Source organism: Ursus arctos, unplaced genomic scaffold, assembly GCF_023065955.2.
Source record: "Ursus arctos isolate Adak ecotype North America unplaced genomic scaffold, UrsArc2.0 scaffold_36, whole genome shotgun sequence".
Lineage (NCBI taxonomy): Eukaryota > Metazoa > Chordata > Mammalia > Carnivora > Ursidae > Ursus > Ursus arctos.
In genome coordinates, this window is record NW_026623050.1 from 18053246 (window position 1) to 18079331 (window position 26086).

General features: G+C 42.6%; 1 long non-coding RNA gene across 1 annotated transcript; it reads right to left on the minus strand.

The window, feature by feature from the left end:
• Nucleotides 1-1999: 1999 nt before the first annotated feature.
• LOC123002078 (uncharacterized) lies at nucleotides 2000-6935 on the minus strand. The gene is made up of 3 exons (XR_006411587.3): nucleotides 6311-6935; nucleotides 6038-6126; nucleotides 2000-4075 (listed from the first exon to the last, which is right to left on the minus strand). It is a non-coding gene; the product is annotated as an uncharacterized LOC123002078 (long non-coding RNA).
• Between the last annotated feature and the right edge of the window lie 19151 nt (nucleotides 6936-26086).

Sequence of the window (26086 nt, forward strand, 5' to 3'; positions counted from 1 at the left end):
GGGCGCTGGTTGCAGGCGCTTTTGGAAGTTAGTGGAATGGAGCTGGAGCGAGGCTGATGTCTGCTTTCCCAGAGGGGACTGTGAAGCGGTGGTTGGGGCCGGGCAGCCCAGACTTTGGCCCGATTTCTTCACTGGTCCTCTTGGCACCCGCTCCCAGGGAGGAGTCAAACACTTCGGGCTTGGGGGTGGGGGGTGTCACAAGTCGGATTCCTCACTGTCGCCTCCAGTACATCCGGCTAAGGCTCTCCGGATCCCCAAAATGTAAACGGGGGCTCATGTCTGAGACGGGAGTAGGTTGTATGAAGAGAAACTGCTCTAAACTGGGCAGGAAAACCGGGAACGACTCCCAATCTCCTCCTCCGTGCCTCAGCACGTTCTTTACCAGGCACGAGGTGTAACTGGGCCTTGGCATTCAGCGCCCCACAAGCGCGGGATCCTGGAGGCTCGGTTTCATAAGCGTTGGGAGAGGAGCAAGAGCTCTGGCTTGGGCCTCATCCACGAGCAATTCGGCCTAGGCGCCACCCCCCTTCTCCCCGCTGGTCCCAAATATCGACCCACTTTCCCTTTCTCCCCAGCCGAGGGCCAGGGACCCGGGAGCGAAAGGTTAAATACTGACCCTGGAGGGCGTCGGGAAAGGTCAAAGCCCGAGGGTCACTCGCAGGCCGGAGGTTTCATCCCCCTGTGAGGGGCGTAGGGCCGCCAGGTTCCCTCCCACTGGCTGGGTCTGAGGCCCTTGGAAGCGGAGGCAGGGGAGGGGGGTTGGGGGTGGGGGTAGGAGGAGAGGACGACCCCTCCCCGCAGATTATAAGGGCTTCCTTATAGCGGAAGATGCTAGGGTAGTGGGTGGGTCCCCCCGTGGGTCTCCCCCTGACCTCGCGGTCCTGAGTTTAGTCTTTCGGATTGGAGTAGGAAGTTGGGGGGCTTTTAATTTATGCTTGGGACTGTCATTTGTTCTCCATTTCAGGAGGGAGTAGGAGCCACCTGGACCTGCAGTATATGTTCCAGGTCAATTACAGTTTCCCTCCGAAGGATGGGGTAATTTTGTATTTTTTCTTTGTTAGTTCTTTTAAATTTTGTTTTTCCTCCTCTTTTTCCTTCCTTCTTGCCCTTCACCATCTTTTTCATGTCTCCATTTCCTTTCTTTTCTTTCTTTCTTTCCCTCTTCCATCTTCTGTTTGTTCTTTCATCTCCCCATTTCCCTTTTAATTTTCTCCTCCCTTCCTTTTCTTTTTTCTTCCCTCTCCACTTCCTATTGTTTTCCTCTCTGCAGCTTTCTTCCCTCATTTCCTTCCTCCTTCTCCTCCTTCTATAGTTAGGTGGAGGCCTGGCCCACCTCTCTGCACCTCAAGACTTTCCCACGAATGGTGACAACTCCATTTTGCCCTGACATAAAAAAATCTTATTTTTGAAAAAAAGAAAAAGGCAAGTGAGCTCCAGAATGCAGAGGGAGCACTCTCTAGGCCCTTTTGCTGTCAGTGGTATCACCGGACACTTCTGGGTGAGCCTTTGCAGTGGCCCATGTCCAGCCGGCCCAGGTGGCACCCCTTTCCCAGGCTTGGAACTTTGCAAACAGGGAGAGTGTGCTCCCCTTGCTAATGTTCCTCACAGTGCCACCTGGGCCCCTGACATTAGCAAGAATCTTGGGTTGTTGTTTTTACTTTTATTTATTTGACTTTATTTTGAAAAAAATTAAAGTGGATCTCTGAGGCCCAAACTCCTAAAAGCACCAGCTGAGAGCCTTAAATCTATCCTAGGGCTCTAGGGGCAGCCCAGTTGAAACCATTACCTAGATAATTAGACAAAAACCAAACTTCCTGCCCCCCAGGAAGAGGTGCTCCTCAGCTATCTGGCTTCAAAGTCCACAATCAACTGCATGTTTCAGATAATCGCCGGGCTGCACAGATTCCACGTTATACCCACACAATCTACCAGTAAGCGGCCATTCCTTGGAAAGGAAATACAACAGACACTGCACAAAATCACTTGATTCTGGAAAAAATCAATATCAAAATTAGGTTTATTGTCTGCTTATATGATTAAAAATGACAAAGTGTTGCCTTTTATTTTCATAAAATGACAGAGGGCTGAACAAAATAATTTACTATGGAGTTTTGCTCGTTTCATTTGCCTGGCAAAACCTGGAGGAGACTGAAAGGGCAGTTGTGGTGCTCAGTGCTGGTGCCAGAGACCCCCTGCTCAGGGATGAGCTCGTCATCGGAGGAGATGTGTGCTGCTGTGTGTGCAAGGATAATATATTTCCTAATCTCCAGTTTGCAACAGTGCCCATCCAGCTTCATTTCTTAGTTCTGCTTCATTCCGAAGAAATGCTGGGCCAACTGTCCCTTGCCCCTAGCTTCTTTAACTCAAACCCAGGTCCCAGGTCTTGTTCCCCTAAATAACTCTAAGGATGACACTGCTTTAGAGGTTGCACCATTATGGCAGTGCCAAAGCCTTCCTTCAGTCACAGCCTCCCAGATCCCCGTCCAGCCACCCTGCATCTTCCATCCCAGGAAGCACAGCCTTCTGTCCTGTGTGTGTGTATGCGTCTGTGCGTGTGTGTGCCTGACTCTCTGCTTGGCTGGGATCAAGCTCCCTTTCCCTGAGAGTTCGTGGGTTTCCAGAGTCTGAGCTGCAATCAGGAAAATGGGGTTTCGGAAACATCTCTGGGCTGGATTCTCCAAGTGTGCGGTGCGCGCATTCGAGGAACACGACTGTATTGGGCGCACGTACGTTAAAAACAAAAATTAAAAAAAAATCCACTATGTGAATCTCGGCTTGAACTTCCCTCCACCAGCCCCTCGATGACACCGTAGCCGAGTTAGAATCTACCCTCATCTCTCAGCTGCTGCTTTGGGTCAGAGACCAGCGTGCCCAGAGCACGCTCCCACTAGTTCACTGCCTTGTTCTAGAACAAAGTGGCTCCCAACCGCGCTACGGTTCATGGAGCGCGGCCTGCGAGAGAGTGTGAATAGCTTCACTCGCACTTAGCACCATTAGGAAAATAACTACCAAGCCAGGTCCCTTTGAGTCCCATGTGCCTTCCGATTTGGAGCTGGCGCTGTTTCACCGGTTGCACACGCCGCGGTTGCGTTTGTTAAAGTCGTTAATTGGGTCTCCTTTTGTTCTGGAACCGAGAGGACTTATCTCCTAGAGGTTGCAGAAATGAAACCCAACCTAACCCTCTCTTCTACGGAGTCCCCAGGGACATGGCTTCTCCAAGGTCTTCTGGCCTCTCCTTGGGGTCGAGGGCTTAAGGTGAAGCCGGCGTAGATTGCTTGTTACTTGGAGATCTGAAGGCCCCGCTGGGCGCGGATACCGGGCTAGCAGTGGTCGAGCCCGATGTCGCTTTCTGCCCCTGTCCCGCCTGGCCAGCGCACCCTTGAGTCGGGCACTTTTCCCAGAGACGTCCAAAGGGAAGAGATGAGGGCGCGCGGGTCCTGACTAGGCAGGGTCTGAGGAGGCGACTTAGGGAGGAGGAAGGCGGACCGACGATTGGGACGTCGCGTGGCCTCTGCTATGTGGTAGCTCCAGCTACTTGCTATGTCAAGGCAGATACAGCCACCAACAAACTCGGCCTCTCCTTTCCTATCCCGGTCCTTCTCTCCAACCTCTTTTCCCGACTGGCCTCCGTCTCCAGCCTAGAGAGCCCCAGAGCTGCGGGTTTGAGGGTCAAAGGTCAGACCTTCACTAGGGTCGAGCTTCCACTTGTGCCACCGCTGGTGTGAGCGCTGGGTTTGCCTGGCCTGACATTCTCTTCTGGATGCCCATTGCCAACCATAAAACAGAACAGACGCTGATCTCGGAGCTCCCACCTCCCTTACTTAGCCTTCTCTGGTGGGGTCTTGGTGTGTGTAGGGGTCAGTTTCATTTAGGATATCATATCCAGACCATAAAGTCACTCATCTGGATATTTTAGGAAGGTTTTTTTTTTTTTTGTTTTTTGTTTTTTTGTTTTTTGTTTTTGGTGGGGACGGGGTGGTTTAATGATTTCGTAGGTGTCCAGATTGGGCTGATTTTGAGCACAGGATCGACCAGAGGAGCAGGCTTCCGCTGCATCATTTCCATTGCCCCAATCCTGGTCAGAGATGGAAAGAAGTTGCCAGAAGGGATCCGAGAGACAAACGAATGCCTAGCTCTCCAAGTCGGCAGATCTGTTCCAAAGGGGCCGACCTTTTGCATGAATGGGGGCAAGGTCGGCAGAGTAAAAAGCAGATTTCTATGCATGTTCACGTGGCCCAATGTAATGAACACATCTCCATCAATTCCTGGAGGCAGAGGGCTCAATTTACTTCAGTTTTAGCAGAAACTCAGCCTTAGCTCTGACTGACTATAAAGCAGTGGAGTAGTTAGAATTCTCTCTCCAATGAAAGTGATGGTCAATAGAATTCTCGGTATCAAATGAGCAATAATTTGCTGTGGCTACATGCTGGATAATGAAAGATGTTAGCAGGATCAATAAAAAATGAAAACACTTTTACTTACATCTTGAGTTACTGTTTTAAGAGAGGGAGAGGGATGCAACCAACCCAAAGCTAGGTTCAGAGCCTCCTCACACTTCCCTCAGACACACAAAGCTCCATCACTACCAGACAGAGCTTTCTTATAGCCAAGGCCTCTACCTTACTCCCTCTGTGCTCACAGAACGTAGATTATTTATATCAAATTAACCCCTTAGACACCTGTAATTTATGAACTATCAGGGCATGAAAAATTTCACTTTTTTCCTACAGCCAGAAATAAATTTTAAATTGTTTTCCACCAGAACTAAAGGTCACCTAAATGGTTGTAGTTTGCCGAAAAGTAGGAAAGCATCCCAAAACTGAACTGTCCTTTGAAACGCCTCAAAATAAATGTGCACTTGAGTAAGATACCCAGGAGGACCTGTATTCTTTGGCTGTGCATACACAGGCAAAGGCATAGACTTAATTCTTTTCGATTTGTTACCTGTGGTCATTAAATCTGGACACTTCAGACCTTAAAACTTGCTCTTTCCAGACTAGTTAATTCCCTCTTCTTTCATAATCATTTCGTTTGTTCAATTTGTTTTCAATTTGCATTGGGTTTATTTGTGCCTTCCAGTCTGCTTTTTTTCACCATTCAATCCCAAACACTCCCCCTACATACCTGGTCTTTAAGAAACCTATTGCGAAACGATCAGGAAAGCATTCTATATATATATTTTTAAGATATAAAGACTTAAAAAATTAGAAAAATATCCCGAGTGCTCTGCATAAAACAAGCACAACGAAAAAGCTCATGGACAGACAGCTTCCAGCAGCAGAACCAATATAAGCAAAGAACATTGGCAAATGTGTGTTTGGCTGCTCTTTGGGTTTAAGAAGCCTACATTTTCTCATCACTTAAAAAAGAGAGAGAGAAAGAAAGAAAGTGAAAGAAAGAAAAGACACAAATTTAGCTGCCGCTTTTTTGCTCTCTGATTAGAGGAGCTGGTTCTGCCACCGAGATAATGGTCAGTGCTGCAAGAACAGTGGCCTGTGATCATCTTTAGCAGGTTTAGACTGGATTTGGAGAGACAACCGAGCAACCTGGGAGATCCAGAAAGTGGGAAGCAGTCTAGGGAAGTGTAGACAAGTTCCATTCGGGGGATTTGCCCCCGGTTTGTGAATTCCGCTGGCTCCAGTTCCATAACGCGCACCAATGCAGGTGCGGTTCTGCAGCCGTTCGCCGCTTCGCAGAACCGCGCACAAACCGCAGACACGCGCTCGCATACCGGCCACCCAGCTGGGCACGCCGGGATATTTACACCCTGCTTGGGAGGCCTCCTCCCAGCCTTCATTTGCTACTTTAAACTTGCCAGGAGGACCCGTTAGCTACAGTGCCTATGAGGGCAGGCGGGAGGGGGGCGCCCCCGCTTGGCTCCCGGGCCGTGACGCGGCTTCTGCCCTCCGCCCTCGGCTCCCACCCTGTTTGTGTGGCTACAAGCTCAGCAGTGGACCGGCATGGCGGGGCCCCTGGAGCCCCTGCCCCGGCCTACCAAGCCCCCCTCCCCCCGCACGCGCCTGTGAGACTGGCTTACCCCGGTGGGCGAGTCGCGGCGCATTAGCGGATTTCATGGCAAGTTGCTTCTGTGACAAGCGATCAGGTTCGCGTTGGAGGATTTGCCCCCTAGGAGGGAGGGAAACGAGAGTCAATCTGCATAATTTCAAATGTGAAAGAAACCGGGAAACCCGGGAGCCTAATTTCAGGCCCCCTAATTCCCCCCTCCCCCAGAACCTATAAACCGCCCCACCCCGCTCCCGCGTCAATGAACACTAAGAAAAAAATAATCCGCACATGTCGCAGGTGATACCTTTTATTGTGCTCATTTTAAAGACGGGGACGTGTTGGCCCCCTCCATGAAGGCTTTCTCGACAGCCCGGCCCGGGGCAGGTGGGTCAGCCAGGCCGCTCCTGGGCCCGCGGATTCCTGCAGGGTCGCGAGGTGAGGGGTTCGAGAAAGAAAGACCTCGGGCTCGGTGCCAAGCGGCCCCCTTTGGCGCGCAGGGTCTGAGCCAGACGCACAAACCCAAATTCCCTCCAGCGCATTCGGCTCCATCTTTAAATCCAGGCAAAGATCAATTCTCCCTCTCCCTCGCACACACACATTTGCAGCCATAAATAAACAGCTCCCAGCTAAATCAGGAATCGGAGAAGAGAAAGAAAAAGGAAGAACAGAGAAGGATCAGAACCAGAGCTCGGGTCTCGCTTCTCCCAGCAGCCGGATGGCTCTTTTTGGTCAGGCCAGCCTTGCATTTGGGGTTGCAACTTGCATTTGAATAGCTGCCTGGGCTTGTTATGGACCCGGGAAAGCTCTGAAAGGGAATCACTATGCAAATTGTCCCAGTTACAATCGAAAGGTTCGATCTTCAGGAGCTGCCTGACGGAAGTTGATGTCAGCTATCTGTGCATTAGGGTTGCATTACCGCCTTCGCTGGCCTCCTCACCACCCCCTCTCGCGCCTGCCGGGGAGGCTTTTTTTTTTTTTTTTTTTTTTTTGCTTATGTGTATATTTCCCCTCAGTAATTAAAAAAAAAAAAAAAAAAAGGAAAAAAAGGGCTGAAGGTGGCGGCGTAGCTGGCTCCGGCCTGGGAGGCCCACGGGTGGAGGGGAGGAGGTGTGGCCGCTCCGGCGGGTAGGAGAAGGGGGGGAGGGTCATTTTTTTGCAGCAGGTGTTGATGGTGCGTCTGAAATCAAACATTTAGAAACGTTTTTTTAAGCGCTTTGCAGGACTAGGTGGCGGCGAGGGGTGGGGGCGGAGATGTCCGCCTCCGCCCGCCTGCTTGATCCTACAATGCCGGCTGCAGATCAATACCCGCTCACTGTAATCCCAGTAATTGTAGGACTCGCAGCTTTTATTTAAAAAAAAAAAAAAAAAAAAAAAGGACACTGGGGCGCGGACAGGCTGCTGAAGGCAGCGCGGCTAGACGTGGTGCTCCCGGGCGCATTTCTGGGCGCCCATCTTTTACCCTAGCGCCTTGAAAGCTCCCCATAGTGGGGTAGTTTTGGGATTCCAGCGGCCAGGTATTAGCCCGGGAGGCTAGGGGCCTGCAGGGACCGCGAGGCTCGAGTGGTTTCCTGCTAGGAACGGCGCTAGCGGGAAGGTGCTCCTGGCTGCTCAGGGCAGGCCGCGTGCGGCAGGGCTGGCGGCGCGGGATCTGGCCTTTTCCCGGTCTCCTTGCGGGCCCTGGAGGGCGGGCCAGGTCTAGAGATGAGCGTCCTGCGCTTGGACGCTGGCTTGTTGGCCTTGGGCCTCACAGGCTCCAGACCTCGACGCTTCAGGCCCCGAGGATGTTCGAACCCGGGCCTTCCCGCATAGAATACGGTTTTGTCCCGCCGTGGTTGCTTTCCAGGGCCCGAAGCTGGGCCGTCTGCCGGGGAGAACGCCCTGCTGTAGGCCTAGCGTGGGCGCTCGGCCTGGGAGGCTGGCAGAGACACTAGGATCGGGCGATTCCCCACCCCCCTTACCCCCCGCGGCCACTGAGGCCTTGGTTTCCTCTGGGAGCGCGGCATGGCCCACCGACCCCGCGGTGCCCGTGGGCCGGGTATGTTCCGCAGGGTGCCTGCTGCCTCTGCCGCCCGCCCCTTGCTGGCAGAGTCGGGGCAGGACCGCTGGGGCCTGGGGCCGTAGCCCCCGCGCGGCTGGCAGAGCGCAGCTTCTGGCGACCTCGAAGATGACCATCTGTCATTCAATTAAGGTTTCAGGGCAGCTGATGGGGGAGCCAGGGTCAGCGACCCCAGGACAAAACGGCCTGCTGCCTCGCATAGGAGAAGTTCAAATGTTAAATGCAGAACATTGTGCCCTCTCTCAGCCCTGGCCCCCGCCCGGCCGCAGGTCCGGCCGGTGGACAGCAGCGGGGTGAAGGGCAGCGGTCATTAGCACTTAGATTTCAGCTCTGGGCCGGGCTCCTTCTGTTGGGTCATTTTGACCAGAGAACCTTTAACCCTTTCACGCCAGCTCTCCCTCTAGGGAAGGCCAGCTTGTCTGAAGGAGAAGAAAGAGAGGGATTAGATGCACCCATATAAAGAGGGGTCAAACTGTATTTCTGGTCGCTTCTCTATAGGAGAAGAAAACCTACAAGATAGAAGGAAAAACAGTTTCTTATAGCCAAAACAAACTAAAATATCTTCATAAAGTTTTATTTTTAAAATTTTTAGTTTTGGGCAAGACGTACATTCATTAAGTGTGGTCATGAAACCACTGATCTAGTGTGGGGAGAATAGGTTTGTAAAAACTCCAGACTCTTCTCCCATAATTATGTTTATCCAAACGTGTGAATGGTGATGAGCTTTAGACAGCTACAGACAGCTCCATTTAAAGTGTCGGTGATGAAGTCTCCATTGCAGTCAGTCTCATCTACGGTTGAAAATAGGTTGGACAGTTGGCCTTTCCCTTTTTGGGACTTTCTCATAATAAACGGGGCAAAAAAAGTTTTTTTAAACTAATGGAATTCGGAAAATACATTCATTAAGCATTCACAGGCTGTGGGCATTTAGGTGTTAATATTATTGGCTTCCTGACACTAGACAGAAGGAAAAGCTGCCACATACTTAGCCATTTTCAGTGGAAGATCCAACTATTCCTCTCAATTATTAACCATGAAGCCTGAAAACAACTCTATTAGCAAGATATCATTTCAAAGCTTGGAAAACTAGGTCCTTCAGCAGGCTCCTTAGTAATGGAGGAAGGACCCAGGGCTTCTGGCTTCCAGCCCCAGTTCTCAACATTAACCCCTAGCCCCTACTTTTTGGAAGTAACTATCAAGAAATCAATTAATCAATCAGACATACAGCATTGAAGCACCTTAGCAAATTTTTCATTGGATAACAATGAATAATGCATGGCCCTCCAGTATATTGACTGTGGTAAGTGGTCTTTAAGGTAAGGTGCTGCAACAAGTACCTTTAAATAAAATCAAAATAAAAAGTTTACCACAATCATAATAAATTGTTCAGTCATCTTCCTATTGACTCACATAGCATCTTTCTTCAGGGGCATTTGGAGTTATTTTTTTCCCCTTACAAACAGACCAGAACAAATTGATGAATTGAGCTTTCACTATGCTAATTTAGACATTATAAATATTTAATTAACATCCCTAATAGCCAGTCATAGTGGGCCCCCGCTCTACTTTACACTGTTCTTAATCTAAAGTAAATGCTTTTCCCATTAATAGCTTGATGCCATATTAGCAGCTTCCTCGGTAAAAGGGCCCCATTTAGTCCAAAAGGAGGGGGGCATTGAGTAGTCTGCATTAGATAGAGGTTTATTTCTGTTTGTAAAGGGTCATGGGAATAGTATCAAGTCTCTACTGATTCCACCTTTCCCAGTTGTTGCTTAAGTGAGATGATCCTAAGAATAGGAACAACATCTCAATTTTATTTTTCCAGAAAAGGTAATCTTTTGAGGTTGTACTATAATAAAAACTTATTTTAGTAAGATTTACATTAAAAGGTGGATCGTAGACAATGGATGACAAATTTCAAACCATGGAATGTACTGGTCTTTTCTACAGAGTGATGCAGTGAAAAGAATTCTGAACCAGGAATCAAATGATCTAAGTTCAAATCCTATGATATTCACTAGCACTGGGACCCTTGGGCAAGGGATTTCACCCCTCTGAGCCTCAGTTTTCTCTTCTAATGTGGATGTAATTAATGTCTATGACACACGGTTACCTTAAAGATTAAATGGGAGAATGTTTGTGAAATTGAGTGTCATATAGTAGATAATTAATGTTGGGTTAATTCATAAATGACTTCCAAATATTCATTAACCTTTCTGTCCCTTTATTTATTCTTGTCTTCTCTAAAATATCCTGTTATCATAAGCTAACACAATATTTGCAAATGTTTGTCTCATCAATTCTTGGATCTAGTTTCTATAATGTGAAGTGGAGAGAAGTGGGAGGCCAGAACCCCGTCCAGCAGGCAGTGTAAAACAGATACCAGAATTTAGACTTTTAAAAGCTCTGAGTCATAAACTCTGATCACTGAAATGTCCTTACACAACAGTCCGTGTGTGGTTTAGAAAGACTCCAGAAGGAAGGAGCCTTGTATATCCCAGGGGGCAGGAATCAGTCCAGAATGGAGAGTTCACGAAATTAGAAACTCTCTGGGCTGATCTACTCTGGTGCCTGATTCTGCAGTTGCTGAACGTTGAGAGTAGACAGCTGAAGAAAGGAAGAGAAGCTTCAGACAATTGAAACTTAAAACATTGGAAAGATAAGCCATTTTATTCTGATAATATTTCTCAAAGAGTTTGAGGAGACAATGGAATTGGCTTGTTAGATGTTGCTAGTTACAGAGACAATAGAAACCCTGAATTATTATTTGCCAGCACAAAATAAATATTACCTAACATAATATAGACATTAATATTGACAAGATACTTATCTAGGTGTAGTAAATATCCTAGTAAAATCGCATCATTTTGGTTTTTTGTACAAACCAAATTTTCCTTTTTATTTTTGGTTAGGCTCAGAAAGATCAGTGGGAAAGGGACAGGGACTGGCTGAAGATGAATTCCTAAGTAGCAGAGTAGTAGGAGGTATAGGCAAACACAGCAGAGTCTGGCATTGGCTAGCTCACTCTCTCCTCCTTGTGCTGCTTTTCCACCCCCTTGCTCTCTGTGTCTTCCTCTCTCATTTTTTCTTTCTACTGTGTGAAGCTTCATTAAATAGAAAGGGAAATGTTTCTGCATGTCTTCTCCCCTTCCCCAACATTTTATTTTATTATTATTTTTTAAAGATTTTATTTATTTATTTGAGAGAGAGCAAGTTGGGGGGGGCAGAGGGAGAAGCAGAAGCAGAGTCCCCACTGAGCAGGGAACCTGCCCCAAGCCTCAATGCCAGGACCCATAGATCATGACCTGAGCTGAAGGCAGACACTTAACTGACTGAGCCACCCAGGCGCCCCTCCCAAATATTTTATTTTGAGATACCCATGGGAAATGTTTTTGACCAGTGGCTCCCAGGGGTGTGTCCCAGAGTGTTAGTTCTTGAGGACATCATTCCTTCTAGGGGAATGCTTGGGGTGGGCTTAGAGAATTCTCATTATCCATTTCTTAGGCCTCCTGAGTGAGGGCAATGGGCCTGCTGGAGGTAAGCTATGGTGAATTGTCGCCAAAGCTCTCAGGGTAGAAAGTGACTGACAGTTTGAAAAATATAATGTTTGCTCAGCCATCCACTGCCCACTGTGTGCTAGGCACCTTGCTGGGCGCAGGAGTCAAGAGGAAATAGAAAGTGGTTGTTCCTGATCTGAGGGAAGTGACATATTTAGATGTTGTTTCAGAGATCTGAAGAAAGCAGTGGGAGTAGAGAGGATGGGTAGCTGCTTGGGGCAGGGAATTTGTCACGGAAGGCTTTACCCAAGGAAGCAAACCCTCAAGCTCAGGAGGAGAGATGGAGTCGAGCAGGTAAAGATGAGGGTGTAGGGGGACAGAGAGGCAAAAAGAAATAATTTGTGCTAAGGCAGTGCAGTCCGAGTGTTCAGCCTGGTAGGCGTGATGGGGTACAGCTCAAGAAGAAAGTCACTGGGGCCTGTGAGGGGTCCCGTTGCCAAGTTGGGCTTGGATTTCATAATTTACTCAACAGGGAACGAAATGAAATTTTTAAGCAGGCAAATGAGATGATCTGATTTATTGCTTAGGAAAATAACTGGTGGCAGAATGAGGAGACTGGGGACAGGAAGGCCACTATAAAAATGATAAAAACAGCAAACCAAGACAAAACTGTACTCATACTCTTAGTGCATATAAAGCCCAAATTCATTAAATAATTTCCCAAATCTCCATTTCTTTTAATTAAACCACAGAGAAATGATAGTATCAAATTTATCTAAAGAGTGTAAATGTGATTATTTTTCTATTTCCTATTACTTTTGTTTAATTTTGTAAGTAATATTGTAAGTATCCCATAGCTTTGCCTTTGAGTCTTGTTTTCTGTTGAACTTGATTTGCATGTTTTGGGGAGATAACCATTGTTCCTGGACTGGAAGCTTGTCTTCACTGGCGGTGGAGCTGGTCATATTCAAACAAAACACAAAGCACCTCAAAAAGCCTTGAAGAATAGTGGATCTTCATTATATGTCTTCTTGGAAGTGTCTTAAAACCTGCACTGCCCTTTTTAAATATAGCATTCCACATCTTAAATTTCCTAAAGTTCCTCTTTATTTTACTTTTTAAAAAAAAGATTTTATTTATTTGCCAGAGAGAGAGAGAGAGCAGAAGCAGGGGGAGTAGCGGGCAGAGGGAGAAGCGGCCTCCCGCTGAGCAAGGAGCCTGATTTAAAGTTCCTCTTCAGACATCTCTTTATTCTCCCTCCCAATGTTTCTCCTTTTTAAAATAATTTTTTAAGATGTTATTTATTTATGATTTATGTGTGAGAGAGACAGAGGGAGAGAGTGCACATGAGCAGGGGGAGAGGCAGAAGGAGACAGAGAAGCAGACTCCCTCCTGAGCAAGGAGCCTGATTGATCTCAGGACCCTGGATCATGACCTGAGCCGAAGGCAGATACTTAACTGAGTCACTCAGGCGTCCCTCTCCTCTTCTTCTTTAGTAATGAAATTCCTATAATGTTGAGTGTGGCAATGTGCACAGATATGCAACTGTGTCTCCAGATCTCTCTTGCAGAAAAGGGTAGTGGTTCATGAGAAGTGGTCTTCTGGTAATACTTTCAGAAAAGTACTTTAAAGGAGGCTGGGATGTTTGACCTTTGGTCTTGTGCCTTTTTCCTGATGTTTGGATCATAGACTTGATGGTCGGAGCTGCAGTGATCGTCTTGCAGCTATGAGGCATTTTTGAGGGTAAAAGCTATGTGTTAAAGATGGTGTGGCAGAAAAGTAGAAGAAGCCTGGTTCCTAAGGACCCTGGAGTCATCATGCCAGCCCTTAACTGTGTACCTCTGGATTTTTTTCATGAGAGAGAAATAGGCCTTTATCATATTTAAGTCAAGATTATTTCAGATGTGTTACTACCAGCTGAATGTGTTTCTAAGTGATACAACCTACACAAATTTTGAAAGTAGGTTCTAAAATCTGACAATCCTGGCATGAGTGTATTGACATTATTAATCAATTAAAAAGTATATTTCCTTATTTTCTTCACTTTGATAGTCTGTAACTTGTCATAGCAATATTGCTTATTTTCCTTTTTGTCCTGTTGCTATGCAAGTATGTTTTGATTTCTTATTACTTATCCTAACAGTAGTATTTATTCTATGTCCTTCTATTCATATGTTTTCTCTTATTTGTCTGTTTCTCATATGAAATGGCTTTGGATTTCTTATGTTTCTTAACTCACACTTCTTCGTTGATAGTTGTAAGCTTCCAATTACTTCATTAGGTCTTCAAGGAACTCATCTCCGAGCATTGACGTTATTTTATTTTATTTTATTTTATTTTATTTTATTTTATTTTATTTTATTTTATTTTATTTTAGAGAGGGAAGGGGGAGGGAAAGGCAGAGGGAGAGGGAGAAAGAGAATTTAAGCAGGCTGCACACCCGGTGTGGATCCTGCTGTGGGGCTCAATCTCACAACCCTGAGATCATGACCTGAGCCAAAATCAAGAGTCAGATGCTTAAGTGAGCCACCCAGGTGCCCCTGAGCATTTACGTTTTGAAATATATATTCATTTTTATTTTTTATTTTTATATTTTTAAAAGATTTTATTTATTTGACAGAGACAGTGAGAGAGGGAACACAAGCAAGGGGAGTGTGAGAGGGAGAAGCAGGCTTCCCACGGAGCAGGGAGCCCAATGTGGGGCTCGATCCCAGGACCCTGGGATCATGACCTGAGCTTAAGGCAGATGCTTAACGGCTGAGCCACCCAGGCGTCCCCAAAATATATATTTATTTTTAAAAAAGATTTTATTTATTTATTTGATAGAGCAAAGGTGGGTACAGAGGGACAGGGAGAAGCAGACTCCCGCTGAGCAGGGAGCCTGACTGGGGGCTTGATCCCAGGACCCTGGGATCGTGACCTGAGCTGAAGGCAGGTGCTTAACCCACTGAGCCACCCCAGAGCCCCACATTTTGAAATATATTCTTTTTTTTTTTTTTTTTTTAAAGATTTTATTTATTTATGTGACAGAGAGACAGCCAGCGAGAGAGGGAACACAGCAGGCGAGTGAGAGAGGAAGAAGCAGGCTCCCAGCGGAGGAGCCCGATGTGGGACTCGATCCCGGAATGCCGGGATCACGCCCTGAGCCGAAGGCAGACGCTTTAACGACTGCGCTACCCAGGCGCCCCTGAAATATATTCTTAAATAGTAAATTGCTTTATTTTTATTTCTTCTTTACATCACTATTGAAGCCTTATGAAATATGTACATGAGTAAATTATATTAATTCATTTTACTTTAGGATAGTGAAGGAGACATAACATGATCTTTGTTAATAAAGGGGGTATTGGGTCTAATTGGATTGAACAATACTTTCCTATACCCATGCTACACAAAATGTCTGCTTACCCAGGCTGACATGTACAGGTCCCTGAAGCAAGCCTGCATCCAGGTGAGGCTTACAGTGATGGACACTTACGCATCTACCAAAAAGAATGAAACATTGGTTAATGAGAGGCTGCCCAAAATGACCTTGTCTACAAGGCATGCAATTAAGGTTTTCTCTTGTGCTTAAGCTTGATTTATCTATTCTTTTTTTTTATAATGATTTTTTATTATATTATGTTAGTCACCATACAGTACATCCCCAGTTTTCGATGTAAGGCTCGATGATTCATTAGTTGTGTATAACACCCAGTGCACCAGGCAATATGTGCCCTCCTTACTACCCATCACCGACCTATCCCATTCCCCCACCCCCCTCCCCTCTGTAGCCCTCAGTTTGTTTCTCATAGTCCATAGTCTGATTTATCTATTCTTGTCTCCTTTGAAACTTATTATTTTTTTTCTGTTGTGATATACCCTCTTTCATTCAGATTTATTGATATAAATAGCAAAATCCCTAAATCTGTAGAGGTCTGTGTCCACATGCCTTTTTCTATTGTTTCTACTTCAGTACAGGGGCATTTGGCTTCAAACTACTGACTTTTGTTGGTATTACCGAGCATGGTGTGTAATTACACATTATGATGGCCCATGTCTATTTTTTTTTTTAAAGATTTTATTTATTTATTTGAGAGACAGCACAAGCTGGGGCAGGAGCAGAGGCAGAGGAGGAAGCAGGCTCCCTACTGAGCAGGGAGCCCAACGCAGTGCTGGACCCCAGGACCCTGAGATCATGACCTGAGCCAAAGGCAGATGGATTGAACAATACTTTGTTCAAATGTGTCTGAGCCACCCAGGCGCCCCACAATAGCCAATGTCTTGTGGCTCACTTGACCTAAAGCTCCTAAAACAAAATATTGATATACGAGAATACTGAATCTATTCCTTGAAATATACATTCCCTCCCCTTTTTGTTTAAAAAGTTCAAAACTCATAATGACTGCAAGTGTAATGTCTGGAAACAGATTAAAAACAGAGTGAAACATAAGGAGAGAGAAAAATAGGCAATTTGAAATAGGAATAGAAATAGAAATAACACTTCAAGTCAAAAACGAAATCAAGCTATGGTGCTTCTTAAATTTGTGGTATAAAATCCATCATTTCCAATAGGACTAAAAGTAACATTCCAGCAACTTCTGAGGATTTAAATCTGGAATAAAACTCTAGATTCTTCTTAGGAAAACTGGGGTAAAGGAGAGGCTCTGCAGGTTTCTATCCCTACTCAAACTGGAGCAGCTTCATTTTATAAAAAATTTTGGATATGAATTAGTGTAGGTAAAGAATTTATCTCTAAAAGCAATGGAAAAGCATTGTTTAGTACTCTTTTTGTTGACCATAAGTAGGCATGCATAATCAGTATTTTCAGCTCCCCTAGGTAATTTAATTCCCCTCATTCTTAGGAAAATCTATGATTACTAACAAATAAGCACATATAATGAAAAATTCTTTTAAAAATAAACTTTCTCATTCAAATAAAAATAAATCTTGAACCATATTGATAAAGATATTCCATGTTTTTCTGAGTTTTTAATTTTGTTTTGAAATATCAAAATCCTGGGATGCCGGGGTGGCTCAGCCAGTTAAGCGTCTGCCTTCAGCTCAGGTCATGATCCTGGAGTCCCAGGATCAAGCCCACGTCAGGCTCCCTGCTCAGCGGGGAGTCTGTTTCTTCCTTTCACTCTGCCCTTCCCCCTGCTCCTTCTCTCTCTCTCCCTCACTCTTTCTCAAATAAATAAATAAAATCTTAAAAAAGAAAAGAAATATCAAAGATTCCTAACTAGACTTTTGGCATTAGAAAATTAGTGATAGTCCCTTATTAACATCATATATTTCAACACATTTTTTTTTTTTGCCACAGTGACAATACAAATGCCATTTTGCTCTATAGAGATAATCTGAGTTGGAATCATATCACAATTCTGAGAGACAGAAAATGAAGCAGATGTTTAAAATATGATTCTTTAAATATAAATATAAGAGATGTAACATTATAGTTCTTATGACTTTTTGAAATATGGGGTGTATACTTGATGCTGCTTTAGTACTACTCTGCAGGATGAATTATAGACTGAAGTTCATTAACATTTACTGTACATTTAAGTTGAGGTCAAAGAAGAACAATAGTATCTGCCTACTTTTTCAAATTTAAACATTTAAAAAATTATTTCTATTTATTAATTTTTTGAAAAAAGATTAATTTATTTGACAAAGAGAGAGGGTGTGAGGGGGCAGAGGGAGAGGGAGAGAGAGAGAAGCAGACTCTCTGCTGAACATGAAGCCCAATGTAGGGCTTGATCTCGCAACCCTGAGAATACAACCTGAGCTGAAATCAAGAGTTGGATGCTTAACCAACTAAGCTACCCAGGAGCCTGTATTTATTTATTTTTTAAAATTTTACTTGAGAGGCACAAATTAGGCAATGGGAATGTTAAATGTGAAAGAAAAAGGACAGAGATAGATAGTATTAGGGTAATTGTTTGTTTTGTTTGCTGATATAGATTGTTTGCCACCTTCCCTCTGCTGACTGCAACAAAGCTGAAATATATGTTGCTAAGATGAACTAATTTGATAGTTAAAGAATAGTAGTTGAGTGCTACAGTGGCACAAGACAAGATTGGAGACTTGGGTACAGACTGGACCACAAAAGGCCTTTTGGGCCAAAATGTTACAGACCTCTGCATTGTATTCCAAATACAATGGGAAGCCATCAAAGACTTTTCAACAGAGTGACCCAGTTCATGTTTTCAAAGATTCCCATGGCTGCTGTCTAGGAAATGAATGATAGAGGTTGACCAGTGGAAGTGGAAGTTGAGGAGGCTGTTGCAGCTTCAGGTGAGATGATGGTTTGAACTAAGGTGGTGGCTGTGGAGAGGAAGAAAAATGGAACTTGTGAATGTCAGTTTTTCTCAAACTCTTCCAAAAAAATCGAAGAGGAAGGAACACTTCCAAACACATTTTACAAGGGCAACATTACCCTGATACCAAAACCAGACTAACACCCAAAGGAAAGAAAACTATAGGCAAATATCTCTGATGGACTTTGTGATATTGGGATTTATAATAAGAAATATATATTTGGTCTTTGGCCCCATTCCTAACACAGAGCTCCAGAAACCCTTGGAAATTCCTAAGTGATGAGAATTGTACAGGTATCCTTTTTTATGTTAATGAGGTGACTTGTGGACCCCATCTAAAGATGGGGGCTGGCTACCAAGAGAATTAACCAGATGATGAGGGTTGGAACTTATAGACCCATGCCCTATCCTCCAGTGAGGGTAGAGGGGCTGGAGGTTGAACCAATCACCAATGACTAATGATTTATTTAATTATGCCTAGTAATAAGCCTCCATTAACCTCCAAAACGAGGGTTAAGAGAACTCCTGGGTTGGTGAACACATGGAAGTTCAAGGAGTTTGACATGGAAACTCCATGCTGTTTCTCCACACCCTGCTCTATGCATTTCTTCCCCCTGGATTCCTGAGTTATATCATTTTATAATAAACTGCTGACATAGAAAGTAATATGTTTCTCTGAGTTCTGTGAGCCGCTCTGGCAAATTAATCTTACCAAAGGAGAGGGTTGTGGGAATGGCTGATTTATAATCAGTTGGTCAGAAGTACAGGTAACAATCTGGACTTGTGACTGGCATCTGAAGTCAGAGGGGGCAGTTTTGTAGGACTGAACCCTTAACCTGTGGGATCTGATGCTATCTTTGGGTAGATATTAGAATTGAGTTGAATTGTAGGATACCTAGCTAGTGTCAGATAATTGCCTGTTGGAAATGCGGGAGGACTCCCTGTCTACCACATGATAGTTGGTGACTAGACATTTTTAAACATAGATGTAAAAATCTTCAACAAAATACTAGCAACTTGAATTCAATGGCATATTAAAAGGACAATATACCATGAACAAATGGGATTTAGCCCTGGAATGCAAGGATGGTTCAACATATGAAAATCAATTAATGGGACATATCACACTAACAGAATAAAGGATAAAAATCACATGATCACCTCAATTGATACAGAAAAAGCATTTGATAATATTCAATACCCCTTTATGATAAAAACTCTCAACAAACTAGGAGTAGGAGGAATTGCCCCAACAAAATAAAGGCCAGTTATAGAAAGCCCATAGCTAACATCATACTCAATGGTGAAAAACTGAAAGCTTTTCCATTAAGATCAGGAGTAGGAAAGGGATGTGCAGTCTCACCACTTCTATTCAACATAAATAGTATTGGAAGTCCTAGCCAGAACAATTAGGTTAGAAAAAGAAATAAAAGGCATCCAAACTGGAATGGAAGAAGTAAAATTGTCCCGTTTGCAGATGACATGATCTTATATGCAGGAAACTCTAAAGGCTCCACCAAATGAAACCTGTTAAAACTAATAAACACATTCAATAAAGTTGCAGAATATAAAGTCAACATATAAAAATCAGCTATGTCTCTATACACTAAAAACAAACCAACTGAAAAGGACTGAGATTAGTAAAACAATCCCATTTAGAATAACATCAAAAGAATAAAATACTTAGGAATAAACTAAACCAAAGAAATGAAGGAATTATATACTGAAAACTATAAAACATTAATGAAAGAAATTAAAGACAAATAAATGCAAAGACATTTTATGTTTATGGATAGGAAGACTTAATATTTTATTTTTTGGAAGACTTAATATTAAAATGTTCATATTATTCAAAGCAATCTGTGATTCAGTGCATCCTTATCAAATCTCCAATGGCATTTCTTTTCGGAAAGACAAAAAAACAATTCTAGAAACCATATGGAACCACAGAAGACTCTAAATAACCAAATCAATCCTGAAAAAGAAGAGCAAAGCTGAAGGTATCACGCTTCCTGATTTCAATATATGTTACAAAGCTATAGTAATTAAAATAAAATGGTACTGACATAAAGACAGATATGTAGACCAATGGAACAGAATAGATAGCTCAGAAATAAATCAATGTATACATGGTCTACCGATGTCTGACAAGGGTGCTAAAAATACACAATGGGTAAAGGATAGTCTCTTGGATGAATGGCTCTGGGAAAATTGTATATCCACATGCAAAAGAATGAAATTGGACTCTTATCCTAACACCGCACACAAAAATAAACTCAAAATAGATTAAAGACAAAAATGTAAAACTTGAAACTATAGAACATACAGGACATCTTCATGACTCTAGTCTTGGCAACATTTTCATGGCTAAGATACCAAAAGCATAGGTAAAAGCAAAAATAGGCAAGTAATACTGTATCAAACTAAGAAGCCTCTGTACAGCAAAACAAAACAACAACAAAAAAGACAATCAGTGGAACGAAAAGACAACTTATGGAATGGGAGAAAATATTTGCAAACCATGATAAGGGGTTAATTTCCAAAATATGTAAGGAACTGCTAGAACTTAATAGTAAAACATTAAAAATGGGCTAAGGATTTACATAGGTATTTCTCCAAAGAAGACAGACAAATGGCCAACAAGTATATGAAAAGATGCTCAGTATTACTAAACATCAGGGAAATGCAAATCAAAACCATAAGCTATCACCTTATATGTATTAGGACGGCTATTATCTAAAAAACAAAAGAGAAGTGTTGGAAAGATTATGGAAAATTTGGACTTCTTGTACACTGTTGGTAGGGATGCAAAATGGTGCATCTGCCATGAAAAATAGTTGGGGGTTCCTCAAATAATTAAAAATAGAACTGCCATATCATGTAGCAATCCCACTTCTGGGTATTTATCCCAAAGAATGAAATCAGGATCTTAAAGAGATATTTGCACTTGCAATATTCACTGAAGCTTTATTCACAATAGCCAAGAAGCAGAAAAAATATAAATGTCCATTGACAGATGAATGAATAAAGAAAATGTGACATATACATACAATAGACTATTATCCAGCCATGAAAAAAAAAGGAAATCTGTGTTACGCAATAACATGAATGAAGCTGGAGGCAATCATGCTAAGTGAAATAAGCCAGTCACAGAAGGACAAATACTGCACAATTCTATTTATATGAAATATTTAAAATAGTAAACTCAGGGAAGCAAGGAATAATATTGTGGTTGCCAGGGGTCGGGGGTGGGGGAAGGGAAAACAGGAGTTGCCAATCAACAGGTATAAACTTTCAGTTAAGCAAGATAAACAAATTCCAGAATGTGCTGTACAACATTGTACCTATAGATTACAATACTGTGTCATACACTTAAAAATGTGTTAAAAGGCTAAATCTCATGATCAGTATTCTTAGCACAAGAAAAATATGAAAAAAAAATATGAAAACAAAATGGAGATGTTCGGAATATCATTTAGAAGTGGAGCTGATAGCAATTGTAGATGAATTGGAAGTGAAGAGGTGGTAGTGAGGGAAAAGAATTTAAACAATAACTATTAGGTGTTTGGCTTAAGCAACAAATGGTGGTATGATTTCCTGAGGTAGGAAGTCTGGGTGAAAGCAGTTTTTTGTTTTTTTGTTTTTTTTGGAGAGTGGGGAGGGAGGAGGAAACAGTTACTGTTTTACATTTTGCATTCGAGGAGCCTTTCATACATCCTCATTTCTTCCTGTGAGAGATGATAAATACAGTAAAGCCGTCATGGGTCTGTTTAATGTCAAGAAACTTGTGGAATTGGTATACTGAATTATGAAATCATTGTATAGTGTGCTGTGTCTAATTTGTTTTCCTTTTTTTCAAATTTGTTTTCCTAATGACCCTGCATTTAAAATGAGTTGCTTTTTTTTTTTTTCTTAAAGATTTTATTTATTTATGAGAGAGAGAGTCAGCAGGGATTCTGACTCTGGGGCTTGATCCCAGGACCTGATCCCAGGACCCTGAGATCATGACCTGAGCCAAAGGCAGATGCTTAACCAACTGAGCCAGCCAGGCACCTGCCCATTGTTTTAAGGATTTTGTTGAGTGCTGTAATGTGTCAAGTTGATCAGATTGTTCAAGAAGAGTGGCCTGCACTTTGAAAACAGAAGGAAGATACTCATGAAGAGAAATTGCTGCTGGTATATAACCATGGATTTACTCTTCCCTTATGACTCTGAAGGAGGCAATACTGAGGCACAGTGACAAAGAAATGGTTGCCCAAAGTCCTTGGTTATTTATTAAAGAGCTTAGGGGTGCCTGAATAACTCAGTTGGCTAAGTGGCAAACGCTTGATTTCAGCTCAGATCATGATCTCGGAGTCCTGGGTTTGAGCAGTGTGTGGGGCTCTGCACTCATCAGGGAGTCTGCTTGAGGATTCTCTCTCTCCCTCTCCCTCTGCCCCTCCCCCTGCTCTCTCTCAAATAAATACTTTTTTTTTTTTTAAAGACATTGACATTTCCACCTTTCTCTCTTGGTTCTCTCACTCTGGGTAAAGTCAAATGCCATCTTTTTTTTAAAGATCTTATTTATTTATTTGGGAGATACAGTGAGAGAGAGAACAAGCAGGGGGAATGGCAGAGGGAGAAGGAGAGGCAGACTTCCTGCTGATCAGGAAGTCTGATGTGGGGCTCGATTCCAGGACCTCAGGATGATGGCCTGAGCCAAAGGCAGATGCCTAATCAACTGAGCCACCCAGGTGCCCCTAAATAAACAAATCTTAAAGGAAAGAGAGCTTATATTAGCCAGGGTGGGCCACCTGCTACAACAAACTAATCTCAAAACTTTTAATGGCTTATCCTAATAAATATTTATTCCTTGTTCAAGAAATATGGATGTTCCTGGTTGAAGGGGAGCCTTCACTGTGGTCACTCAGGAATACATGCCCCTTCTGGCTTGGTGTCCTCTGATGGAGCCTGTGCTTTGGTTTGGGAGCTAGGAAGGGAATGAAGGCCACCCATGGAGGTCTCATGGGCCATATCCAGTAATGCTATCACTTTCACCTGCATTCCACTGTCAGACACCTAACTGCAAGGGATGATGAGGAGTGGAGTTTAACTTTATATCCAGGAGGAAGGGGAACTATGGCGATCACTGGATACAGGTCTCTTGGTTCTAAAAGACTGTATTCTTGAGTTTGCAGTTTATTCTTTGCCCTTTGCTGAGCCACCCATGATTTAAAGGAAAGGAGCTAGGGAATACTCTATCATATTTGACAAAGTATCTCTCCAAGGCTGCCTTTGAAAATAGGAAATTAATTCTTCACTTCTTTTGTTTAATAAAAATGACTATATCCACTCCAAAATAAGCTCTTCCATCTGGTTGTCATATCTTGCTTTTATAAAATAACTATTTGCTGAGTCTTTCATTTATAACATTTTAAATTGGTGAATTTCAAGAATTTTTGACTTACAAAAATGGCAATTTCATATCACTCAAAATAATAGAAAGAGACACATCTTAAATCCCTTCCTTTTTTTTTTTTCTTCTGACATTAATTGGTCTTCAAGTGTGGGTTCTTCTACTTCTGAAATAAATGGGCAAAGGTCTTGCATAGACATTTCTCCAAAGGAGATACACAAATGGCCAGAAAGCACATGAAAAAATTCTCAGCATTATTAGTCATTAGGGAAAGGTAAATTCAAACCACAAAGAGTTATCACTTCGCTCACTGGGATGGCTATACTAGAAAAATGGACTAGTGTTGAAGAGCATGTGGAGAAACTGGAGCCCTCATAAACATTGCTGGTGGGAATGCAAAATGGCGCAGCTCCTTTGGAAAATAGTTTGGTGGTCCCTGAAAGAGTCAAACATAGAGTTACCACATGACCCAGCAATTCCAGTTCTATGCTATGTATCCAAAAGAACTGAAAACACATATCCACAAAAAATTCATACATGAATGCTTGCAGCAGCATTATTCATAATAGCTAAAAAGTAGAAACAATTTTAATGTCTATCAACTTAGTAGTGGATAAATAAAATATCCATGCAATGGTTTATCATTCAGCAATAAAAAGGAATGAAGCGCACATAATGAAGCTACAACATGGATGAATCCTGAACACTTAGGCTAAGTGAAAGAAGCCAGACACAAAGTCACATATTGTATGATTCCATTTATATGAAAATTTCAGAATATACAAATCCATAGAGACAGAATATAGATTAGTGGAGGGGTTGGGGAGGACTGCCAATGGGTATGGAGTTTCTTTTTGGGGTGCTGAAAATATTCTGGAATTAGTAGTGATGGTTACATAACTTTTGAACATAGTAGAAATCACTGACTTGTACACTTTGTAAACATAAATTTTATGATGTATGAATTGTACTTCAGTAAAAAATTTAAAAAAGAATACATGATATGTATTTTGTCCATAGTTAAAATGTCAAAGAAATATAAAAGGATATCAGTTGGGTATATTTGTTTGGGTCTATTTCTAAGTTCTTTATTCTGTTTCATTGATCTAGGTGTCTATCCCCTAGCTAATACCATATTGTTTTGATTATAGTAGCTATATAGTGAGTCTTAATATTGGGTAGAATAGTTCCTCCCACGATATTCTTCTTTGTCAAGATTTAAAAAAAAAAAAAGATTACTTATGAGACAGAGAGTGCACGTGCATGCCAGGGGAGGGGCAGAGGGAAAGAATCTCAAGCAGATACTCTGCTGAGTGTGGAGCCTGAAGCAGGGCTCAGATTCACCACCCTAAGATCATGACTGGAGCTGAAACCAAGTTTGACACTCAACCAACTGAGCCACCCAGGTGCGCCTTGTCAAGATTTTTAAAACTATTTTAGGGCCTGTGTTCTTTCATATAAATTTTAGAATAAACTTTTCTTTATCTTTATCTCAAATCTTGTTAGGGTTATGAAAGAAATTGCATTAACTTGTATATCAACTTGGGGAGAATTGACATCTTTATTGAGTTTTCCAATTCCTAACTATGGCATTTCTTTTTTTTTCAGCTTTATTGAGATACAATTAACAAATAAATTTGTAAGATACTTGAAGTGTACAGCATGATAATTTGATGTATGTATACACTGTGAAGGGATTCCTGCCATCTAGTTAATTAACACATCCATCACCACACACACACACACACACACACACACACGAACATGCACATTAATTATTTTTTTGTGATAAAATTTAAGTTCTACTCTCTTAGCAAATTTCAATTATATAATACAATGTTATCAACTATAGTCATCAATTTATACAGTAGATCCTCAGGCTTTTTTTTTTTTTAACTTATTGTGAAAAGTTTGTATCATTTTACCAAACTCTCCCTATTTATCTCACACCCAATCCCTGTAATCACTTTTCTACTCTCTTTTTCTATGAGTTTGATTTATTTTTATTTATTTATTTTTAAAGTTTTATTTTTTTGACAGAGCGAGAGAGAGCACTGCAAGGGGAGCAGCAGAGGAAGAGGGAGAAGCAAGCTCCCTGCTGAGCAGAGAGCCCAGCACAGGGCTTCATCCCAGGACCCTGGGATCACGACCCAAGCTGAAGGTAGAAGCTTAACTGACTGAGCCACCCAGGTGCCCCCCCCCCCTTTTTAGATTCCACATATAAGTAATACCATACAGTATTTGTCTTTCTCTATTTGGCTTATATTAGTTAGCATGAAACCCTCAGGATCTATCCATGTTGTCACAAATGATAGGCTGAATAATATTCTTTATTATGTTGAAGTATGTTCCCTCTTAACCTACTTTGTTGAGGATTTATATCATGAATCGATGTTGTATTCTGTCAAATGCTTTTTCTGCATCTATCGAAATATATGGTTTTTATGCTTTCTGTTGTTGATGTGATGTATCACATTAATTGATCTGGGACTACTGAGCCACCCTTGCATCCCAGGAATAAATTCTGCTTCATTGTGGTGAATGATTTTTTAAATGTGTTGTTGGATTTGGTTTGCTAACATTTTCTTGAGGATTTTTGCATCTATGTTTATTAGAGATATTGGCCAGTAGTTTTCTTTTTTTTGTCTTGTCTTTATCTGGTTTTGGTATCAGGATAATGTTGGCCTCATGGAATGAATTTGCAAGCTTTTCCTTCTCTATTTTTTGGAATAGTTTGAGAAGAATTGGTATTAACTCTTCTATGAATGTTTGGTAGAATTCACCTGTGAAACCATCTAGTCCTGGACTTTTGTTTGTTGGGAGCTTTTTGATT